This window comes from Cebus imitator, unplaced genomic scaffold (assembly GCF_001604975.1).
Source record: "Cebus imitator isolate Cc_AM_T3 unplaced genomic scaffold, Cebus_imitator-1.0 Scaffold143, whole genome shotgun sequence".
Classification (NCBI taxonomy): domain Eukaryota; kingdom Metazoa; phylum Chordata; class Mammalia; order Primates; family Cebidae; genus Cebus; species Cebus imitator.
Window position 1 is genome coordinate 3,091,545 of NW_016107458.1, and position 21,775 is coordinate 3,113,319.

General features: G+C 41.2%; 1 protein-coding gene and 1 non-coding gene across 3 annotated transcripts in view; one reads left to right on the forward strand and one right to left on the reverse strand.

The window, feature by feature from the left end:
* ACYP2 (acylphosphatase 2) overlaps positions 1–21,775 on the forward strand; it is a 192,378-nt gene that overhangs the window by 42,545 nt on the left and 128,058 nt on the right. The gene's annotated exons all lie outside the window — the stretch shown is intronic.
* On the reverse strand, positions 4,860–4,923 carry LOC119473268. Its single transcript, XR_005202466.1, has one exon. It is a non-coding gene; the product is annotated as a U7 small nuclear RNA (small nuclear RNA).

A 21,775-nucleotide genomic window follows, 5' to 3' on the forward strand; every position in this document is an offset into this window, starting at 1 on the left:
CAAATCCATCTTAAATTTGTATTTTATCTCATAGTATTTAACGAATGGCATACGTTTCCTGTGTTTATTGTTTGTGATAAGTCTCAAAGTTGAAATGGAATTTATGTAAGATGGGTCTCCCTTTATGAATAATGCCAGGGGAGAAAGTCTCTGAGGATATCATAGCTGTTGCTATAGTAATTCCTTTGGCTATTTTTACCCCACTGTGTACAAAGGAGTGTTAACAGCTACCTTCTTGTAACATAAATGAAACATTTTGCTGCTACTTCTTTTTCTTTTCTGTTTTACTAGCTCAGTATTCTCTCTTCTGTTGGGAGTACACTAGGAGCAAAATTCCCAAACTATGAAGCCTGTCCTTTTTAACGGTATAAGCCTGTGGTATGGTTCCTAGGCCAGCAGCAGCACCATTGATATGGAAGTTTGTTAGAAATGCAGACTCTTGGCTCCCACCCCAGACATTCTGAACCAGAAACCCTGGGGATGGGGTCCACCGATCTGTGTTGAACCACTGGTATAGGCTGTTTTGAAAGGATAAAAATCCTGTACTCACCGGAACCTACAGAAAAAGATGCCTTCTGTACAGGCCAGGCGTGGTAGCTCTCACCTCTATCCCTACACACAAATAAAGCACTGTCTACCCTATTTTATCCATATTCTTTTCATTACTGTTGAAATTATGTATTTTTACAAAAATCTTTACCAAAACGTTAACTTTTTAAAGTATGTAATACTGTTAACGTAAAGGGAGGTCAGGGTGGGAGGAGTGCTTGAGCCCAGGAATTGGAGACCAGCCTGGGCAACGTAGGGAGACCCCCATCTCAACAACAACAACAACAAAAATCACTAAGCTGGGCATTGTGGTGCACACCTGTGGTCCCAGCTACTTAGGAGGCTGAGGTGGGAGGATTGCTTGAGCCCAGGAAATCGAGGCTGTGGTGAGCCGTGATCATACCATTGCACCCTGGTCTGGGGCCAGAGTGAGACCCTATCTCAAAAGAAAGAAAAAAGAAAAGAAAAAGAAAAATTCCTCTGTACAGTCACTTTTGCTGGTTTTGGGTTTGTCTAGTGCTTTTCAAATCACCCAGGGGTTTTGTTAAAAGGAAGAATTCTCATTTAGTAAGTTTGAGATGGAACCTGGTCTTCTGCCTCTAACAAACTCCCAAACAAGGTGGATTTTGCTTGTCCTTGGATCGCATTTTGAGTGGTGAGGCCAAATAGCACGTAGTAAGGCCATACCCACCCCTGCATGTGAGTTATCTATGATTTATGAGTATATACTTTTGATTTAGTATACCTAAAGTCAGTTTTTCCTTGTCAATCACAGTGGGAAGAGACAATTTCTAGAATGTAATGTTCTCTTGTCTAATTAAAAGTGAGTCACTCATAGTAAGTGCTACAGGAGGGTATTGTTAGCCAGGATCTGTCTCTGAGACCCTATATTATAATCAGCAGTGGACACCCTTGAAAAATCACGTTATTTTAAAAGCTGAGACTCATTCATAGCACTATGAAGGCAGAGAGAAAGTCTTCAAGTTTGAAGATGTTTTCAGACAAAATGAAGTGGTTCATAAATGTTTGTCATCATCTGGGTGCGGTGGCTCATGCCTGTAATCCCAGCACTTTGGGAGGCTGAGACGGGTGGATCACCTGAAGTCAGGAGTTTGAGCCTAGCCTGGCCAAAGTGGTGAAACTCCCTTTACAACAAATACAAAAAATTAGCCCGGTGTGTTGGTGGATGCCTGTAATCTCAGCTACCTGGGAAGCTGAGGCAGGAGAATCGCTTGAACCCAGGAGGCGGAGGTTGCAGTAAGCCAAGATTGCACCATTGCACTCCAGCCTGGGCAACAAGACTGAAACTCTGTCCCCCGAACCCCCGCCAAAAAAAGTTTGTTATCATTCACTCTTTGTCATTATTTGTTGAGCACCTGCCATGCGGAGCATTGTCCTAGGCATTTTAGGAATTTTTATTTAAAAAGGATAACGTCCTTGACCTTGAGGAGATAGCAATATACTGGGGGCAATAAAACTTATGCCCCTGAAAGTTAACTACCAATATAGGGGGTATTCTGTGAAATGGTAAAGAAGTGTGGTAGAAACTCAGAAAACCAAAGGATAGCGAATGGCTGGTAAGCCTGAAAGAGAGATCTGACTTGGGCTTTGGAGAGTGGGTAGAACTGAGACATTCGGAGGAGAGGGGGACAGGGAATGCTCCACAGAAGAGAGATGGCATGGGTCAGAGTGCAGCTTCCGGGAGTGAATCATAGACGTGCACAGGAACTGGGGAGAGGTTCAGACGACACGGAGTTTGACTTCTTGTTTAGGAACCAGATTGGTGAGGATTTAACTGCCAGGCTGGAGTTTTGACTTAATCCCTTGTGCACCAAGGAACCATTGAAGAATGCTTCGAGCTGGGGGCAGGGTGACCAATCATGATTTAGGAGGAGTCATTAATGGAGTATTTAGGATTAATTGAAATGACAGACTGAGGGCAGAAACACTCATTGGTAGGCACCTGTACTGGATGCATAGTGGGGAGAGAAGACTGCAGGAAATACAATTGGCAAAGGGGCAATATACACTGAAAATATAAACACATTAACAAGAAGTTAAGAAAAATTAATCCATATAATGAGAACCAGGGGTGTTTGGGACCACATGTCTGTCCTTTTGAGGTGCTGCTTGTGGCAAATAGCCTTTCTTTCTTTTTTTTAATTTAAGTTCTGGGATACATGTGCAGAATGTGCAGGTTTGTTACATAGGTATACATGTGCCATGGTGGTTTGCTGCACCTATCAACTTGTCATCTAGGTTTTAAGCCCCACATGCATTAGGTATTTGTCCTAATGGTCTCCCTCCCCTCGCCCCACCACCCCTGACAGGCCCCAGTGTGTGATGTTCCCCTCCCTGTGTCCATGTGTTCTCATTTTTCAACTCCCCCTTATGAGTGAGAACTTGTGGTGTTTGGTTTTCTGTTCCTGTGTTAGTTTGCTGCGAATGATGGCTTCCAGCTTTATCCGTGACCCTGCAAAGGACATGAATTCATTCCTTTTTATGGCTGCATAGTATTTCATGGTATATATGTCTTTATCCAGTCTTTTATTGATGGGCATTTGGGTTGGTTCCAAGTCTTTGCTATCGTAACAGCCTTACTTTCTAACTAACCATTTTGTAGACACTGTATAAACTAGTTGATTTCTGTGGTATTACCTTGCTAATGAGTTGAAATTGGTATATTATTTTACTCACGTTTACTTTTTTGGTTTTGTATCTCCCTTTAGTGTCTTTTGCCTTATTTCTTGCAATCAGGAGTATGTTTTGAATAATGCTAGCCAAAAATTCCAAAGCTGATGATCCATTGTTAGTACTTTCAGAACAGTCTTCTTAAAATTTTAGATCTAGGAGGGACCTGAGAAGTCATCTGGTCTCTCTCTCTCTCATTCTCTCTCTCTCTCACACACACACACATGCATGCACGCACACACACAGACACACACACACACACACTAAATACAACCTAAGTCCTCTAAGATTTGAGGCAGAGGAAAGTACACTTGAAGCAATACCAGGTATCATGATGCCCCATCCATGTTAAGATGGTTCACAGAGCCGACTTGACCTGATCTTTGGTGCCTTCAACTGGAGAGGGGACTGGATGCTAGGAGAGCAAACCAGTCTTCTTGCGAGTTTCCTTCCTACCCCTGCCCTAAGGGAAAGCCAATGGACCCTAGATGAAGGAGCCTTCTGGCAGGAAATACAGGGAGTTCTTTATCAATGATTACTGGCCATTTTGCAGACGGTTCTCTCTCTAAAAGTCCCAGGATCCCATGTGTGCATATTGAATCAGAGCTACTGAGCCTGACTTGTTTGCAGAAAACATATTGCCTTAATCCACCAAAACACACTCATGTGGCACTGCATTCTAAAAGTTTGAAGTTTCATATTCAGTTTAGACAACGATCTAGCAATATCAGACTCTGGTCCACTGGCTTAGTGCTGCATCATTCTTAATGCTCTTATCTTGGTGCAGCCTCAATTGTTGCCTAGTTGGTCAGTCATGAAGACCAAAGTCAGTGTGTTCCACTTGGCCATGGTGTTGCCTGGAGAACACCCAGAGGGCTATGTAGTCTCTGATGCAGCATGAGCTGATGCATTTGATTATTACCTGTGTCCTCTGGGCAAGCATTTATTCATTCTACAAATATTATAAAGTATCTGCTGTATGTCAGGGAGAGTGTTGGGAACAGTGGATACAAAGATGGGTAATATAGTCTCTATCGTCAAGGCCTTGAGGAGAGATGCATAGGCAGACACAGAATAATATTTCTACAGAATCACGCAAGGCATGGAGGATTTGATCCAGAAAACTCTTGGAAACTGTATAAAGGATTTTAACCTTTGTACAAACTGAGATCCTCCCATTTTCCTTGTCAATGCCAAAGCGACCTCCATTCAGATACTGTGGCTTTTAAAAAATTGCTCATTATCATGTCCGCATCTCCACTTTGGCCGACACATCTGTCCTTGTGAAATATGCCAAACAGGATAAGATAATCTCTGCATGTGGACCCAATCAAGTGCTTGAATTGGATGCCAAGATGGTTAGGCTACCTTGCTACTTACCTTGAAGATTTCCCATAACGATGGAAATTTACTTCTAGATTCTATAGCAATTTGGCTATTGTATCACTACCTTCCATGCCCCCCACCTCCACGTCCTAGCCTCACATTTGCCATCCCAGTTTCCTGGCAATACCCATCTCACAAGGCTGACAGATGCAGGTCACAGGCTAGGAGGGCAGCGGGCTCTCTTCATACAGGACTCTGTTTTAAAATTTGTTTTTTGTGGTGGGGGGTGGGGAGGAGGTATTTTCCAGTAAAAACCAGAAAACCTGCTGGACAAATTCTGAAAGAGCTGTAACTTTTTTTTTTTTAATGCTTCAGGCAATTCCATTTGATCTGACCATCACCAAAGCTATTGGTAATCCCTAGGTCCTTTTCCGATTACTGCGTCTGTCAACCTCTGACCTTTTGCCTCCAGCTCTTAATAAACATAAAAAGACATCCAATGTATTGCCACTCATTTCCTCACCAGTCTGCTATATTTAGTTTGTCAAAGTGTTTTTGGATCTTGATTCAATTATCTAAAATGTTTATTATTTCTCCTAGCTCATCAACTGAGAAATTTGATAAGGATCATTTCTATGTCATTGTCCAAATACTTGATGTCAGTGTTGGACAGGACAGGGCCCAGCAGCATAGTCTAGACAGTACCCTCCTCTGATACTTTTTTTTTTTTTTTTTTTTTTTTTTGAGACGGAGTTTCACTCTTGGTACCCAGGCTGGAGTGCAATGGCGCGATCTCGGCTCACCGCAACCTCCGCCTCCTGGGTTCAGGCAATTCTCCTGCCCCAGCCTCCTGAGTCGCTGGGATTACAGGCACACGCCACCATGCCCAGCTAATTTTTTGTATTTTTAGTAGAGACGGGGTTTCACCATTTTGACCAGGATGGTCTCGATCTCTTGACCTCGTGATCCACCCGCCTCGGCCTCCCACAGTGCTGGGATTACAGGCTTGAGCCACCGCGCCCGGCCTCCGTCCTCTGATACATTTATAATCGTATCTGTAAAGATATAATGAAGCAAATCTTTTGGATGTTATATTACAAAAAAATCTCAAATCCATAGAAAAGACAGGGAATGGCATAATACCCACGTTTAGATTTCACAGTTGTAGTATTTTTCTATATTTGTGTCACAAATATTATATAGATACAGATTTTTTTCTCTGATTTGGATAAACTGCTGTAAAAGAGGGGGGAGGATTTGAATATGGCCTGGGTATTAAAGAACATTAAGGAATTAGTATTAAATTTGTTATGTGTGATATCATGGTAAAAGCTGTAAAAGTCTGGGGGAGGATTTGAATATGGCCTGGGTATTAAAGAACATTAAGGAATTAGTATTAAATTTGTTATGTGTGATATCATGGTAAAAGCTGTAAAAGTCTGGGGGAGGATTTGAATATGGCCTGGGTATTAAAGAACATTAAGGAATTAGTATTAAATTTGTTATGTGTGATATCATGGTTATGTAGGTGAATGTCTTTTTTTTTTATAGCTGTATACTGAAGCACTTGGGTGAAATGTTAGGATATCTATTATTTTATTTAAATACTTTGGGCTTTCATAAACAATCCAGTGGGAAGAGAATTGGGTAGGAGATATCTAAAGAGGTTCAGGGAGAATGGTTAGTCGTTTTTCAGTCTGTGATGGAATTTTTTGAGTCTGGAATCTTTTGATAAGTTCTAAATAATAAGCTACTTTAAAAAAATTACCACATAATATGAAAGACAGAAATTTTCATACTGTTCTTGGTCCTAATGCCACCCCAGAATCTCATTCCATCCCATCTCCCCATCCCAATTATTACTGTAAGTTTTTGTAAAAATTGGTTCTATATTTTGATGTACATTTCTCAAAACTGTTTTGTCAGAATATTCACTTTTTCCATTGTCTTCATCACAGTGGCTTCAGACAAAACCACTGTGTCAAATCTGCTATACCCAGGGCAGGCGTGGTGGCTCACACCTGTAATCCCAGTACTTTGGGAGACTGAGGCAGATGGATCACTTGAAGCTTGGAGTTCAAGACTGGCCTTGCCAACATGGTGAAACCCTATCTCTACTAAAAAAATTAAAAAATTAGGTGGGCCTGGTTGCACGCACCTGTAATCCCTGCTACTCAGGAGGCTGAGGCAGGAGAATCGCTTGAACTTAGAGGCAGAGGTTACAGTGAGCTGAGATCATGCCACTGCACTCCAGTCTGGGCCACAGAACGAGCCTCCGTCTCAAAATAAATAAAATAAAATAAAATAAATCTGCTACATTCAATGTCTAATAAAGAAAAAAAGCAACACGAATGGTAAATTAGAAACCACAACAAGTATTTGGATATTACCAAGAGAAGTGTTATTGATATAATTTTAAATACATTACTGGGATAATATTTAGACAGCTATCGTAGAGCCAGTTATTGTTATATATCTAATATATAGCTAAGTTATTTTAAAATAGATATGGTAGCAATCATTGAATTAAACAAATCTATTGAATTTTAAAAAGAGAAAGAGTGGTGAAAATGAACATGCATTATCTCTTGGGAAAATGTAAAATGGATGATAAGATAGCATGGTAGAGGATGTATTATAGATAACACATTAATTGTAATTGTATTAGAAGTAGAATGTTAAGTATTGCCATTTTCTGGATAGCTGAGGATGACAAAATCAAAATTTTTAGTGCAGGCTTTCACTTAAATGGCATATAAAATAGGCAATCAAGGTGCAGCACTGGTAGGATGAGCCAAAGCTTTATTTTAGGCATCGTTTTCCATTCCTTTAAACCTGTTGGGATTTGTAAGGCTTGGTTTTGCTGCCCAATGAGCCAATCGGGAGTGTTACAGAAGCATTTGTCTCCCCAAGTAATTTTAAATGCCATTCTTTCTAAAGTATGCGATACTTATCACTTACTTTTTCCCCCCTAGGATGGAAGCTATTCAGCAGAGGTTGGCCTTTTTCTGATGACTGTAGTATATAACTTCAGCAGAGACTCTTCCAGGGCTGGTTAGCATGTGTGGTGCCGTTTGAGTTGCACGCTTGCGTCCTTGGGTCCTGGTGTGTCATTCTTCTTTGTTAGGTCTGTCTGATTTTGATCTGTTTCTGGTGTTTCTTGGAGCACACCCATGAGAGCCTCCCTTATCCCCCTTTGATTTCAATTTCAAATCTATGGACATTACTGAAATAAATACATACATGTTCACCTTCATTTGGAGCCTCCTTCATAATATGTGATAAACAATCCTCAGCCTGTAGAAATTGTTTTTTTAAGAGAGATAAGGTCTTGCTGTGTTGGCCAGGCTGGCCTGGTGCAACCCTCCTGCCTTGGGTTCCCAAAGTGCTGGGATTACAGGCATGATCCCCTTCACCTGGCCAACCTCTAGGAATTTGATTTAAGTCTAGCTATGACCTACCAGCCATATCTATGTACTCTAGACAAGATTTTTGACAAATAGCACACAGGAAAGGCCCATGAAGCTTACATTTGTTTTTTCCCTAGAGAATAATATTGCCTTCTTTTTCTCTAAGTTTATTTTTAAATAATTCTAATAATTAACAAAATTATTAATTTATTAACCTGAATGTTTACAGAGTCCAACAGTGCTAAAAATACTAAAAAAAAAGCAACCACTGCCTATTCAACCCATCACATCCCACTCTTCAACAGTAGTCTTAGCGATTTTTTTTTAGTATTCCTTCTATTTCAAAATAACTGGTATCTCTTGAATCATTAACTTTAGGTACTGTCTAGTGATGTTTTGTTGTGATAGACAAATCTATTGATGTTCTATTATGATAGATGAAGATGTGACTCTTACACTACTCTTTGCTTCCCTCATTTCCCCATTATGCTTTCATATGACTTTTGGTTAATGCATCTGCAGTCAGTTGTTATATTTTTAGAACTATGTAAGTTGTGTCCTAAGGTGCCCTCAAGGAGGAATCTGGCTCCAGTTGTTCATGTCTTCTTTTTATTTTGAGACAGACTCTCATTCTGTCACCCAGGCTGGTGTGGAGTGGTGCAATCTCAGCTTACTGCAGCCTCCACCTCTTGTGTTGAAGCGATTCTCCTGCCTCAGCCTCCCAAGTAGCTGGGATTACAGGTGTGTGCCACCTGCCTGGCTAATTTTTGTATTATTAGAAGAGACAGGGTTTCACCATGTTGGCCAGGCTGGTCTCCAATTCCTGGCCTCAAGCAGTCTGTCTGCCTCTGCCTCCCAAAGTGCTGGGATTACAGGAGTGAGCTACCACACCTGGCCAGTTCATTTCTTCTTTTAGCATTTGGTGATACTTAGCTATACTTGGTTGCCAATTCCAGGTGATAGAAAAAGCTTTATCTTCAAATTCTCTTTCTAAAATTTTTGTAAAACAATTTTTTTTTGTTTTTTAAATCGCAGAATAGACACAGTCTGTTAGGTGGTTGGAGGCATATTCATATCTCCAGCTAGATGGAAAAGTCTTGTGGGCAGGGATTGTAATATGACTTCATAAAGAACAGGGACTTTCAAAAGGAAAGGTTAGGATTTGGATAGGCAAAAGGAAGGAGGATATGCTTTGTACTTTTGGTCTCTTGACCTTTTACCTGAAGGCCTGGAACTCCTGGAATGAAGTAGTTAGGCGGTCAAAGGTGGGAGGAGGCCCCTTGCCATCTGATTTTGCTGCCCTGCGGACCTCACTGCAGGCCTCAGCAATTCTCCACCGCCTGACACTATCACCTCCTCACTGCTCCGTGAGGTGCAGCCCCCTCCAAGTTGGTCACAGGGAAATGCCAGGGCTGACTTCGTTTAATTACTGGAGTGGCTGGTTGTACTGGAAGGCTATCAAGACTATTGGGAGGGCTAGCATTTCATACTCTTTGTGCTGCCTTCTGTGTGTATGTGACAGATCCTGGGCCGGGACCTCTGAGCCAGAGCCCCTCTCAAGGTTAACCCTGGGCTTCCGCCTCCCCCATATGTGATCAGCAGGGGAGAGGCTGGAGTGCGCGAGCCGGAGTGCGCATTCCCAGAGGTTCACCCTGGCCTTCCTTCGGGTCTGCTGCCCAGCCCTAAACATGACCCTTTTAATCTCATAAAACTACTCAGAAGGGCTTCAAACATAAAGAAATACAGTCCACAGATTTCCTCCCCATACTGAAGATATCGAATAGAATATGGAAATGTTAGCAGGGAGTGAGCTGTTACCTTTCTACTAAGAGCTTTAGTTCCTGATGACCAAATTTACATCTTCTCTGTTAAATACATTTATCTGCCAAAAAGCTATGTTATGCCAAAAAGCTGTGTCCGCAAATTTAGGAGACTATCTTGGTGTCATTTTTGGTTATATAAGAATTACAGTGTGGTGTTAGTTGCTAAACATATTATTAACCGGTTTGAGAGCAGCTGTGGTGTTTTCTTTGTTTGTGAAGGTCAATTTTCACTAGCAGAAGCATTACAGATTTAACTGGAAGCACTGCATTTTTTCCCTGTAAGAGTTTTTTCACCCCTTTCATTAGTAATTCTAAAAATTTTGAACTGGAAATTTTAATAATAGAGTAAGTAAATCTGAGCTGCTTTGGAAGTTGTACTTGTCAGTTCTATTTTTTGGTTTCTTAGGAAACAAGTTAAAAGCGGCTTTTTAGTTCTTAATACATTTCTAATTACAGTTATTTCTCCTCTTTAAGGGGCTTGTTTTTCTTTAAAAAGGTGCAGTTTTCTTTCCCTGTACCAGTTGGAATGTTGGTTTTAAAAATTCATATTCTTGGGTTGGGTGTGGCGGCGGTTCACACCTGTGCTCTCACGATTTTGGGAAGTTGAGGCAGGAGGATCACTTGAGCCCAGGAGTTCAAGATCAGCCTAGTCAATGTAGGGAGACCCCATCTCTACAAAAATAAGAAGTAAAAGTTGCCAGGGATGGTGGCGTGTGCCCGTACTCTCGGCTACTCAGGAAGCTAAGGCAGGAAGGATCCCTTGAACCCAGGAGTTTGAGGCTGCAGTGAACTGCAGTGAACTGCATGATTGTGCCACTGCTCTTCAGCCTGGGTAACAGCAAGATCCTGTCTCTAGAAGAACAAAAATTATATTCCCTCTAACCATGGTCATTAAAAAAAATACATACACATACACACACACACACACACACACAGACACACACACACGTATATACATGTATATATATATGTACTTGCAAAAAGACAAAAGTCAGTTACTTTAGGAAAAGCTTTTAAAATTAAAGTTGTTTCATATGATCATTTTCTTTATTTATGAACACATTTGTAGCAACTGAAGTGTTGGCCTTGGTTGAATTTCCTTCTTCTCTCCAAATCATCAAAATTGATGAAATATCAATCTTGCTGACTGATTTTTCACAATAATGTGTGTAACCCATGAGAATGAAGGGTGTGGAGACAAATTTAGCTTCCACACCTGGAGTGGGAGCAGTATGGGGATGAGTAGGGGAAACTGAACTTTACTAATCTCTTAGCTCATATGCCAAGAGCATAGCTCATTGATCTTGCGTTGTGCAAGGGTTACATGTTATCAAACTGATTTCCACTCAGTTACATCTTTTTTCAGATACTTTAAAGAGGACAAGTTGGGGGATAGAGAGGAATTTTGCAGCTTAATTGCTACCTGTTCCAGGGTGTGAACTGAGGGAAATGGTGCAATCCTTCAGCCTCTTCCCTTCTGATGCTGTGTGTTTTACACTGACCAAGTGGTTATTAATAACTCTTTCATGGCTGTCACCAAGTTCCAGAAAGATTGTTACTGTCTCTGACACTCTGTAGAGGAATAAGAAGTATGCATACACTTATGTCAGTCACCCCATTTCCCACCTTCTTGCTCCCCTACACTCTAAGCTTCAGGAGTCCCCTGATGGACTTCACCTGGAACATTCTTACCCATCTTTACGTGGTTGCCTCCTTCTCACCATTCAGGTCTTAGGTGAAATATCATGTCCCTAGAAAGGACGTTGCTGGTGTTCCTATCACTTCACTCTTATTTTCACCATAGCGCTTGCTGTTGTTGGATATTTTCACATCTATTTGTTTATTGTCTGCCTTCCCCAAGAATCTAAGCTCTGTAAGAATTGGGCCTGTATGCTGACTTGTTCAATGGTATATCCCCGTCACCAAGAAAAGGGCCAGCAAACTTTTTTCTATGTAAGGGACCAGATAGCAAATAGTTTAGGTTTCATGGGCCAAACATTCTCTGTTGCAACTTCAGCTCTGCCGTTACAGCACCAGTGCAGCCAAAGACCTACGTAAACGAATGAATGAAGCTGTGTCCCAATAAAACTTTATTAACGGATGCTGAAATATGAATTTCACATAATTTTCCTGTGTCATGAATACTGTTACTTTTGTTTTTTAAAAATCATTTAAATATGTTAAAGCCATTCTTAGCTTGTGGGTTATACAAAAGATGAAAGGCAGATTATTTGGTCTGTGGGCTGTAGGCTGTTGACCCCGATGAAGAACATTGATTTGCTGGCACTTAGTGCAAGCTTATTATAATGAATGAATTGGTAGAGCTAAAGGGAGGCGTTTTCACATGAGGAAATTAATATATTTATTCCCAAAAGTAGAATCGTAAAATATTCCTCTAAACTAATTCTGAATAAATAGATTATTCTGGAACAATAAGAATCTTATCTTCTCTTTTGATATCCCCCGGATTTGGCCTGGCTAGTAGAGTATGTGTTACAAATTGAGCCTAAACCAATTTGGCATGCATAACTCTTAGGTTCTTTTGAGGGACATACTGCTCCCACTCCAGAGCAGGTGTGTTTAGCTACTCTCTCACAAACCAGCTACCAGGTAATAAGAAAAGCAAGATTCAGGCAAAATTCAGTCATACGTACAAGCTTTATTTTTTGTATTTTTTTTTTAAACTTTTAGTTTCAGGGGTACATGTGTGGGTTGGTTCTAGAGATGAATTGCATGTCATGGGAATTTGGCGTACATATTATTTTGTTGCCCAGGTAATAAACATAGTATCCAATAGGTAGTTTACTGATCCTTACTTTCCTCCCACCCTCCACCCTCAAGTGGGCCCCAGTGTCTGTTGTTCCTTTCTTTGTGTGCATGTGTACTCAAATGTTTAGTTCCCACTTATAAGCAAGGACATGCAGAGTTTGGTTTTCTGTTCCTGCATTAGTTTACTTAGGAAAATGGCTTCCAGCTCCATCCATGTTGCTGCAAAGGACATTATCTCATTTTTTTTTTATGGCTGTGTAGTATTCCATGGTGTATATGTACTGCATTTTCTTTATCCAGTCTACCATAGATAGCCATTTAGGCTGATTCCGTGTCGTTCCTATTGTGATTAGTGCTGCAATGAACATTCGTCTTTATGTTAGAAAGATTGATATTCCTTTGGGTATGTACCCAATAATGGGATTGCTGGATCAAATAGTAGTTCTGTTTAAGTTCTTTGAGAAATCTCCAAACTGCTTTCCACAGTGGCTGAACTGATTTCCACTCTCATCAGCAATGTGTAAGTATTCCGTTTTCTCTGCCACATCATGAGCATCTGTTAATTTTTGACTTTTTAATAGCCATTCTCAGTGATATAAGGTGGTATCTCATTGTGGTTTTGATTTGCATCTCTTTAATGATTAGTGATGTTGAACATTTTTTCATATGCTAGTTGGCTGTGTATATGTCTTCTTTTGAGTAGTGTCTGTTCATGTCTTTTGCCTACTTAAAAAAAACTTTTGTTTCAATAGTTTTTGAGGATACAGGTGATTTTTGGTTACATGGATAAGTTCTTCAGCGGTGATTTCTGAGATTTAGGTGCACATGTCACCCGAGCAGTGTACACTGTGCCCAGCCCGTAGTCTTTTATCCCCTACCCCACTTTGACGCTTTCCCCCAAGTCCCCAAAGTCCATTATATCATCCTTACGCCTTTGCATCCTCATAGCTTAGCTCTCATTTATAAATGAGAACATGCAATATGTAGTTTTCCATTCTTGATATTTACTTCATTTAGAATAATGGTCTCCAGCACAAACTGCTGCAAAGGCCATTATTTTATTTCATGGCTGAGTATTCCATGGTGTATCTATACCACATTTTCTTTATCCACTCATTGGTTGGTGACCTTTGCCTACTTTTTAATGGCAACAATAAATGATAATTTAAGTTCCTTATAGATTCTGGATGTTAGACTTTGGTGAGATGCATAGTTTGAAAATATTTTTTCCCATTCTGTGAATTATCTGTTTACTCTGTTGATAGTTTCTTTTGCTGTACAGAAGCTCTTTAGTTTAATTAGGTCCCATTTGTCAATTTTTGGTTTGGTTGCAATTGCTCTTGGCATTTTTGCCATAAAATCTTTGCCAGGGCCTATATCTTGAATGGTATTTCCTAGGTTTTCTTCAAGGGCTTTTAGAGTTTTAGGTTTTACACTTAAGTCTTTAATCCATCTTGAGTTGATTTTTGTGCATGGTATAAGGAAGGGGTCCAGTTTCAGTCTTCAGCAGATGGCTAGCAAGTTATCTCTGCAACACTGATTGAATAGGGAGTCCTTTCTTTGTTGCTATAAAAGCATTTATTAATCAAGTATTGATTAGCAAATGGCCCAAAGAAGATCATTTGAACTTTCTTCTGATGATCTTAATTTGTCTTAAAATGTCTTAATTTATTTGTGCTGCTCCAACAAAATACTTGAGACTGAGTAATTTTCAAAGAACAAAAATTAATTTTCTTATAGTTCGAGAAGCTGGGGAATCCAAGATCAAGATGTTGGCAGGTCCAGTGCCTGGTGAGGGCGCTGCCCTCTGTTTCCAGGGTATACCTTGTTGCTGCATCCTCTGGAGGGGAGGGATGCTGTGTCCTCACAGGAAGAAGGTAGAAGAGCAAGAGCTCTGAACTCTGCATGAAGCCTCTTTTATAAGGGCTTTAATGCCGCTCATGAATGAGGAGACCTTATGGCTTAATCACATTTTAAAGCCTCCACCTGTTAATACCATCGCATTAGCCATTATGTTTCAACACCTGAATTTGGGAAGGGACACATTTAAACCATAGCATTGATGTTGTATGCAAAACTCATTGAAGGTGAAACATGACATTCTAGGACCAAGAAAGATCATATCGTCAGAATTTCTTTGAAACCAATAGCTGGATATGAGACCAATTAGAGTATGCAACTCCTGATATTATCCCTCATGGTACATGTTATAGGAATCTCTGGACTCTCATATCATGTTTGTGACAGGATTGGGGAGTGTTTCTAAATCATTTGAGCCACTCCACTCTTTTTGTTTGTGTGATGGAGTCATTCTCTGTCGGCCAGGTTGGAGTGCAGTGGTATGATCTTGGCTCACTGCAACCTCCACCTCCTGATTCAGATGATTCTCCTGCCTCAGCCTCCTGAGTAGCTGGGAATAGAGGCACCCACCACCAGACCTGGCTAATTTTTTTGTATTTTTGGTAAAGACGAGGTTTCACCTTGTTGACCAGGCTGGTCTTGAGAACTCCTAACCTCAAGTGATCTGCCCGTCTTGGCCTCCCAAAGTGCTGGGATTACAGGCATGAGCCACGGTGCCCAGCCCAATGCACATATTTTGAATACCTTTAATTTCACTAGTGATAATCCATTTTGAACATTATTATGCTAATTAATAAGTCATCAAGAAAAAACTATTTTTGATAAGACAGCATGTCGATTTGCAAAGTTTCATTTATTGACCTGGGTGGCAGAAGCATCTGTAGAAGCTGCCTCTGGAATGTCGCTTTTTAAGTATAACGTTAGCTGACCCCTGTGGACTATGATTTTGATGGCAAATTACCTGACCTTCTGAGCATTAAAAATTAAACTAACTGGCAACTACTTAATATCACACTGATTAAGCTCCAGTATTACGAGGCACTGTGACAATAGCCTATGCCCTTTGGTCCTTACACCATTCCATGGAATGTTACACAGGGGATAGATCTGTCACATATATCTGCATCCCATCGGGAATTACGAGGAGAAAGAATGGTTTGTTCTGAGCCTGCTTGGAATACACAGATCAGCAAACAACTGTGTGTTTTTATTTTTAACCGTAAATTTACTGATTATCAAACTAATACAATTTTTATTAGAAACTGCCAATTATTTCCCAACACCCAACTGTCCCTTCTCCCTTTAGTAATGGAAACGCTGAACTTAAGCTGTACACATGGTCCCTGCTATGGTCTGAAGGTTTGTGTCCCCCCCTCCAGATGTTGACATCCAATCCCCAATGTGATGGTATTAGGAAGTGGGGCCTTTGAGTAGATGATCAGGTCATAAGGGCAGAGCTCACACAAATGGGGCTAGCGCCCTTACAATAGGCCTTGGAGAGTTTCCGCACCCCTTTTACCATGTGAGGATACATAGAAGGTACCATCTGTGAGGAACAGGCCCTTATCAGGCACGGAATCTATTGGTGCCTCAATCTTGGAATTCCTGGCACCCAGAATTGAGAGCAATAATGTTTTTGTTGTTTATGCAGTACCCATTCTAAGGTATTTTGTTTAGTTGTCCAGACTGACCTAGACCTCCCCTTAGCATAAGGACCATATTTCTCAGCCTCTTTGAAGTTTGTATGGCCACCAATGAGATGTGAAGGAAAATAATACGTGCAGTGTCTGAGTTGTGCCCTTAAAGGGAAAGGGCGGACCCTCCCCTATTTTCTTTCTCCTTTCCTGCTGGAATGTGAAGACAGGAGTTGGAGCAGCCATCTTGAACCATGAGATTGAAGTGATACATTGAAGGTGGCAGAGCAACCGGATAGAAGGACCAAGTGTCCCTGATGGTGGTTGAGCTGTCATACCAGCTGTGCACTGCTGTCAGAACTTTTTTAGCACAGAGGAATAAACTATAATTCATTTAAGCCACTATTGAAGCCTCCGTTGTAACATCTGAACTGCTCTGTATTCTCATGTAATACTTGTTTTGGAACACTTGTGACAGCAGAAAATTATTTTTTTTTTAAGTCAGGAAAAATCTTATGCATAATTCTATCACCCAGAGTCAGCCATGTGTTAACTGACATCTTAGTGAAAGTTGTAGCATGCTTCCCTCAGCCTCATCCCCACCTCCACCTTCATGATGGCATGCTCACTTGCCCAGTGCCTGGAGTGTTATCTGCTAATGGTTCTAGCCAGTCATTGACGTTGGCCTCCCGGGGACAGCCTGCATCCAAGAATCTGTTGCTTAGAGGGTACCAAAGTCCGGCCTTCTTGCCTCAGTTGGGACAACTGTGAAGGGCCATCCTAGCTCTAGAGCTCGACGCAGAAATGATTAAGGTCTCTCTTGCAACCGCATTACAGTTTACTTCTCCCTCTGCCAATCCAGCTTCCCTCTCCTCTGGCAGGTATGGTTCCCAAGGGCACTTTATAACAAACCCACATGCAAATCTCAGAATCTATGTGCCAGGGAACCTGACCTGTGACATACATAGATATAGAGATTTGGGATTATAATACTTTTTCACTAAATATCTTGCTGGGTAGTCTCCATTTGCCTTTCCAGACACACACTCAACTGCCCTCCATGGCTGACCATGATGGGCTACATTTATGAGCTCCTTTGCCCTCTGCCTTCCAGTTGGATGCTGCCAATGGAAGGTATTGATAGGAGATCAGATGGTGGGAGGACAGAGACTGGGGTATCCCTCCTCACCAGGCTGTGTGTTAAAAGAAGCATCATTCTTCTACTAAGTCCGCAGCTCATGGTGTGAGGTCGTCTCCTAGAGCTACAGGTGTTACTGTGTGCTGGTAATTGCTTCCTCCAACCCTTTCATGCCTAGGAATGGAAATGACTCCCCAGTGCTGCCAGCCTTGGGGTGCTTCCTCAGTCTCCCTGGTTTCTTATCATTGCCTACACCTTTGCAAATAGTCACTCTTCTCAATCACTCCATTTAAGTGTGCCATCTATTTTCTGGTAGGACCAGGACTGATAAAAAGATGAACTGAAAGCATTTCCCTATTCTTCTTCTTCTTTTTTTTTTTTTTTTGAGACGGAGTCTTGCTCTGTTACCCAGGCAGGAGTGTAGCGGCGTGATCTCGGCGCACTGCAACCTCTACCTCCCGGTTCTTGCAGTTCTGCCTCAGCCTCCCGAGTAGCTGGGACTACAGGCGCATGGCGCCATGCCCGGCTAATTTTTTGTATTTTAGTAGAGACGGGATTTCACTGTGTTACCCAGGCTGGTCTCAAACTCCTGAGCTCAGGCAATCCGCCCTCCTTGGTCTCCCAAAGTGCTGGGGTTACAGGCGTGAGTCACTGTGCCCAGCCGCTTTTGTTTTGTTTTGTTTTGTTTTGTTTTGTTTTTGAGATGGAGTCTCACTCCGTTACCCAGGCTGGAGTTCAGTGAAATGATCTCGGCTCACTGCAACCTCCGCCTCCATGGTTCAAACGATTCTCGTGTCTCAGCCTCCTAAGTAGCTGGCACTACAGGCATATGCCACCACGCTTGGCTAATTTTTTGTAATTTTAGTAGAGATCGGGTTTCATTATGTTGTCCAGGCTGGTCTTGAACTCCCGACGTTTCAGGTGATCCACCCGTCTTGGCCTCCCAAAGTGCTGGGATTGTAGGTGTGAGCCACCGTGCCCGGCCTCCTACTTCTTAGTGATTCTTCTAAAACATGATTTTTATTGGCTGTGTATAATTTCATCATGTAGATTTAACAAGTATTTCTTTAGTTCCCTATTGTTGAAGTATATATACACATTTTATATTGATTTTTATCACAGTACATTAAAGCATTTATTATGATATTAAAAACTTCCAATAAACACGTTTTTAAGTGACTGTTAAAAATGATGGCTAGACCATGAACCTTGAGTTGTTTATTCAGCATTGGTAAGAGATTTGCTCTAATCCATCTGATTTCTTTTGTACAGGGTTTATAATGACTAAAGAAACATATTTTCAAGATGACTAGGCTAGCTTTACTCTGTAGCTGCCACAGAAGAAAGCAAGGCTGTGCCTCAGTCCCACCGCATTAAGATCCCTAGTTCAAGGCTCTTTATTAAAACAGCTAAATAAACTGGTGTAAACAATACTTTTACTTGAGTCTAACATCCTTTATGTTTTCTGGGCCAGACTTTGCGTGGATATTGGATAATGGGCTTGGTGGCTCTTTTATATTCCTTGTGTAATTGTAATTCTAGAAAAAATACAAAGCATTTAGTGGGAAGGATTTGAAAGAAAATACAGTTTGATCACCATGTAACTTGAGTAAAAATAGCACCATAATTGAAAACACTAAGAATAGGGCTTGAAGGAAAGAGAATGAGACTGGAACAAAGTAACCATGAACTTGTAAATTCTGGACTGCCAGTTCTCTTCATTATTCAGCGACCCTTTGTAAGATCTTGTCTTAGTCCAGGTGAGAGCTTCATTCTCGGTTCATAGACGGCTGTTGTGTTGCTATGTCCTTACGTGGTGGAAAGGGTGAGGGAGCTCTCTAGAGCCTTATAAGGGCATTGAGGGTAGAGAAAAAACTCTTTTTAGAGTTTTATTTATTTATTTAGAGAAATGCTTTCTAAATTTCTCTCACTCAACAACAGTCAGTGCAGACCTGTGACCAAATGTAGGTGGTTTGAGGGGGGGAGCGTCTCCCCACCACCGAGCAAGCAATTAGTTTTGTAGTAGATACCAACTGAGTATCTTCCAATTCAATTCTGACACTATCTACTTGGAGATAGCATCAGATTGTTACTAGAAAGGCATCCTGATCCAGACCCGAAGAGAGGGTTCTTGGATCTCTCGCAAGAAAGAATTTAGGGCAAGTCCACAGAGTAAAGTGAAAGCAAGCTTATTAGGAAAGTAAAGGAATAAAGGAATGGCTACTCTAGAGACAGAGCAGCCCCAAAGACTGGTGGTAGCTAATTTTTATGGTTATTTCTTGATTATATGCTAAACAAGGGGCGGACTGTTCATGCCTCCCCTTTTTAGATCACATAGGGTAACTTCCTGAGGTTGCTACGGCATTTGTAAACTGTCGTGCTGGTGGGAGTGCAGCAGTGAGGACGACCAGAGACCACTCTTGTCACCATCTTGGTTTTGGTGGGTTTTGGCTGGCCTCTTTACTGCATCCTGTTTTGTCAGCAAGGTCTTTATGACCTGTATCTTGTGCTGACCTGGTATCTCATCCTGTGACTTAGAATGTCTTAAACGTCTGGGAATGCAGTCTAGTAGGTTTCAGCTTTATTTAACCCAGCTCCTATTCAAGATGGAGTTGTTCTGGTTCAAATGCTTCTAACAAGATTCCAGAGTCTGGAGGCTCAGTCCCCAAGGTTTCCTCCCAAGTCCCAGAAATGAGTAGCAAGTCCGAGTCTCTGGAACCTCTGACCAACTGGCTGGCTTCACATGGGGGTTCCCATGACCCCCTCTTTGAATTCAATTAATTTGCTAGGGTAGCTTACAGAACTTGGAAACTTACACTTACTAGTTTATTATAAAGGATATTACCAAGGATACAGATTAGAGATGCATAGGGCATGGAGCTTCCATGCTGTTCTGGCATACTACCCTCCAGGAACCTCCAGGTGCTTAGCTATCTGGAAAGTCTCCAAATCCTGTTTATTTTTGTATTTATTTCTATTTTTATTTTTTAATTTTTTAAAATGGAGGCTTCATTCAGTAGGCATGATTGATTAAATCATTGGCCATTGGTGATCAGCTTAACCTTTAGCCCCTCTCCTTTTCCTGGAGGTTCGGAGGTGGGGCTGAAAATCTTAAAGTCTCAACATGCCTTCGTCTTTCCAGTGACCAGCCTCCACCCTGACGCCACCACCTGGGGGTTGCCAGTTATCAGTCAATCATTAGCATACAAAAAGACATCACTTTGGAGATTCTAAGGATTTTTAGGAGTTCTATGCCAGAAAACTGATCAAAGACCAAATTGATATTTGTTGGTTTTCTTTCTTTTTGAGACATGGTCTTGCTCTGTTGCCCATGCTAAAGTGTGGTGGCGTGATCATGGCTTACTGCAGTCTCAACCGACTGGGCTCAAGTGATCCTCCCACCTCAGCCTCCTGAGTAGCTGGGACCACAGGCTCATACCACCATGCCCAGCTAATTTTTGTATTTTTTTTTTAGAGCTGGGATTTCGCCATGTTGCCCAGGCCTGTCTCAAACTCCTGAGCTCAAGCAATCGCCTGCCTCAGCCTCCCAAAGTGCTGGGATTTCAGGCATGAGCCACCATGCCCAGCCCAGATATATATTTATCAATATCACAGACATTAATCCCATTCATGAAGGCTCAGCTCTCACAACCTAATCACCTTTCAAAGGACCCACCTCCAAATGCCCTCGAAGTGGGGATGGGATTTTAAGATAAGAATTTTGGAGGGACATAAACATTCAGACCATACCAAATCTCTTTACTTAGGTTAACCTTGATTTAGTCATACAAAAACACTTAAATGTATTCATTCATTCATTCATTCATTGTATTTGATAAATATTTATCAAGAACCTACTGTGTTCAAAGCACTGGGATATGGCTGTGAGCAAACTGGAAAAATTACCCACTCTCATAGCACCAACATTTCTCAAGGGAGTGGGATAACTAGCAAATAAACAAGATAATTGTGAACTGTGACAAGTCCTAGAAGGAAATAAACAGGATGATGAAAGAGAGCAAGTGCAGGAGGGCGCTTCAGATTGGGTGGTCAAGGATAATGCAAACCTCATTTTATGTGTTATGAAAGGTAGTGTGTTTGAATGGAGTGAGAGAACTGAACGGAAATCCAGCTTTATGACCTTGTACAAGTTTCTTAACCTTGCTGAACACTATGACAGGCTGAAAATATAACAAGAACGTGAATAATAATAATAATAATCCTTACTACTTACAGTAATAGCAGAATTAAATCAGAAAAAACTCCTAGCATTGTAAGCATGACTTTCTGCTAGGCTCCACATAAATATTAATTTCCTGTTAATCTTTCCTAAAATTACATATAATCTGAATTCTGTAATACCCATTTCCAATGATGTAATTTAAGAAACTGTTCGACACATCTTTGAATCAATTTAAGTCATCAAATTTTTATTGAGCACTTACTATGTGCCAGTCTCTGGTGACATGATGGCGAATAAAGTAAACACTATCCCTGCCTTGTCAGGGTTTAATTTTTGATCTTATTTGGCTGTGATTCAAGTCATTTCTGGCCACTGGTTCTCCTGACTAGTAT